Below are 3,383 nucleotides of genomic sequence, written 5' to 3' on the forward strand. Positions count from 1 at the left end.
GAAACATTTGCCACAGTCAGTACCACGGATGGGTGGCCACTTGAGAATACTGTGTGCGGTTGCATTTTTATTTAAAATATATGGTATAATAAATAAGTATATATTTAAATTGATTACTTCATTGAAAATTTTAATAATATACTTTAATATTAATGATATTTATGAAAAATATATATTTGTAAAAATTTTCATTTATTACTGGCAACAGCCATACCACGTTGAAAACACCGGTTCTCGTCCGATCACCGAAGTTAAGCAACATTGGGCACAGTCAGTACTTGGATGGGTGACCGCTTGGGAACACTGTGTGCGGTTGCCTTTTTATATTAAAAATATAAATTATTTTTCTTCTTTTCTTTTTTTTTACACACCATATATAAATATATGTTATTTAGAAATGTAAACCTTTTATATTATTCATCAACAAATAAATATTATTTTTTGTATAAAATTTTATTGCATTTATAACTCATATCATGGTTACTTTAAAGCGAGAAGTTTTTTTAATATTTCAAATGAATATAAAATAATATAAATTTTATGAAATTTATTTATTTTTAGAAATAGCAATCGCTTATAATTATAACAAAATTTTAATAATGTTTAATTTTATTTCAATAATTTATATTTATATATATATATATATATATATATATATATATATATATATATATTTTTTAATAAAAATAATATACTCTTATTTAATAATATATGTTGGTCCTATATATAGGACCGAAAATATTTCTTATTTGTTTTTTTTTTTTTTAAATTGTCATTTAAAACGCTTATGCACGTTCTCCACGAATACGTCTTGCCAATTGTATATCCTTAGGCATAATTGTAACACGCTTTGCATGAATTGCGCATAAATTGGTATCTTCAAATAAACCTACTAAATAGGCTTCACTAGCTTCTTGTAATGCCATAACAGCTGAACTTTGAAAACGTAAATCGGTTTTAAAATCTTGTGCAATTTCACGTACTAAACGTTGGAATGGTAATTTACGAATTAACAATTCAGTACTTTTTTGATAACGACGAATTTCTCGTAAAGCTACTGTACCAGGACGATATCTGTGTGGTTTTTTTACTCCACCAGTTGCTGGTGCACTTTTACGTGCAGCTTTCGTTGCTAATTGTTTTCTTGGTGCTTTACCACCAGTTGATTTACGTGCAGTTTGCTTGGTTCTAGCCATTTTCAAATAATAATGTTTTTACAAAAAAACACACAATTTTAAAAATTATATTCGACAATTTGATACTACAAAGTCAAATGTTTAAATGCGAAATAAATGTGTTGTATTTATATTTATATGAAATTTCAAAATTTTTGTTGTCATATCCTATTGGATAGCTATCAGAGTATGGACTAATCAAATTGTATAGGCGTGGCTTAAAAAATCTTTAATGCTTTATATAAAAAGGCACAATTGTACCGGCGCTCACATACATTACAATACTTGTGAGGTTAACACACGTGTTATCCGTTCGTTAAAATATTGTAAATAATTTTTTATTAAAATGACTGGCAGAGGAAAAGGTGGAAAGGGTCTTGGAAAAGGGGGTGCAAAACGTCATAGAAAAGTTTTGCGTGATAATATCCAAGGTATTACAAAACCTGCAATTCGTCGTTTAGCACGACGAGGTGGAGTAAAACGTATCTCTGGTTTAATTTATGAAGAAACACGTGGTGTACTTAAAGTATTCCTTGAAAATGTTATTCGGGATGCTGTTACATATACTGAACACGCAAAACGTAAAACAGTTACAGCTATGGATGTTGTATATGCATTAAAACGACAAGGTCGTACTTTGTATGGTTTTGGAGGTTAAGAAAATATAATAATTTACTTAAAATATTTAGTAAATTTATTAAAGAATATTTAATACATCCGATAAATTTAAACAGGCTTTCCTTTTTGGGAAGCCACTAATTTTATTTATATAAGAGTAAATAAATTTGTTAATAAATATAACATATTATATAATTTGTTTACAACAAATTATTTTGTTTATAACATACATTACCAAATATTTTTATTTTTTTTTTTTATTGTAATATATCTGCAATAATAAATTATAATTTGTATATTATCTATTTTATTTTACAATAACTTATTGAATTTTTGAAAAAATTTTATTATAAATTAATATACTATTATATTTTTTATATATACAAGTTAAGAGTAACAAGTATCGATAGGAGATTATCGAATTTATAACTAATAAAACATTTCGCCTTAATCAAAGAAAATAAAGATTTTGCTATACCATTTTTTATACTTTCAATAAATAATTTATTATTAAATTTTTATTATTTCATTTATTTTTTAAAATTATTAAAAATATTTTTCTAATAATTATAAGCGTACATAAACAAGTAGTAAATGTAAAATGAAAATAATAAAGGTAATGTAATGCATTTGCATTACACTGATTTACGATATATATTCCGCGATATCCTTTATTATATTTAAAATTAATAATATTGATATACTAATAATAGATATATTCAAGCTATTAATATATAAAATTTTATATTAAATATGATATTAATAATTGTTTATTTAATTTTTTTGTATATATAAAAATAATTTACTCTTATTTAAAAAATTTGATGGCTCTCTTAAAAAGAGAGCCGTTTTTATATGTTGATGTATTTTTATGTTATCAATTAAATAATATTTTCGATTTATTTATTTTGAACTTGTATATTTTGTAACAGCTTTAGTACCTTCACTAACAGCGTGCTTTGCCAATTCACCAGGTAATAATAATCGAACTGCGGTTTGAATTTCCCGACTTGTGATTGTTGAACGTTTATTATAATGTGCTAAACGTGATGCTTCAGCAGCAATACGTTCAAAAATATCATTAACAAAACTGTTCATGATACTCATAGCTTTACTAGAGATACCAGTATCAGGATGCACTTGTTTTAATACTTTGTAAATGTAAATTGCATATGATTCCTTGCGCTTCCTCTTCTTTTTCTTATCACTCTTTGATATATTTTTTTGAGCTTTGCCAGCTTTTTTTGCTGCTTTTCCACTTGTTTTTGGTGGCATTGTTACAAACAATTAATATACACAGATAGTTACAGAACACCAGTCAGTATATGTATGAGCGTGTCGTGTATACAACTAGCGTATTATATACGCGAAGATGGATATAACAATAAAAATGAATACTACTCTCTGATTGGCTGAAAATAATACTATAAGGTGATTGGTTTATTTTTAAAGTTTTATATTTTATAAATATTATAAATTAAAATACCCAAATAACATTTTAAACATTTATGTTACAATCCCCGTAACGTACACATCTGTGTGATTATATTTACAAAAAAAAATATTAATTAAATAAATTTATTCGCTATG

At 25.5% G+C, this 3,383-nt stretch overlaps 1 non-coding gene across 1 annotated transcript; it reads left to right on the forward strand.

The window, feature by feature from the left end:
• Positions 1-200: 200 nt before the first annotated feature.
• Positions 201-319, forward strand: LOC123303501. The gene has a single exon (XR_006535618.1). It is a non-coding gene; the product is annotated as a 5S ribosomal RNA (ribosomal RNA).
• Positions 320-3,383: the final 3,064 nt, after the last annotated feature.

The sequence above is a fragment of the Chrysoperla carnea genome, assembly GCF_905475395.1.
Source record: "Chrysoperla carnea chromosome X unlocalized genomic scaffold, inChrCarn1.1 SUPER_X_unloc_1, whole genome shotgun sequence".
NCBI classification, from domain to species: domain Eukaryota; kingdom Metazoa; phylum Arthropoda; class Insecta; order Neuroptera; family Chrysopidae; genus Chrysoperla; species Chrysoperla carnea.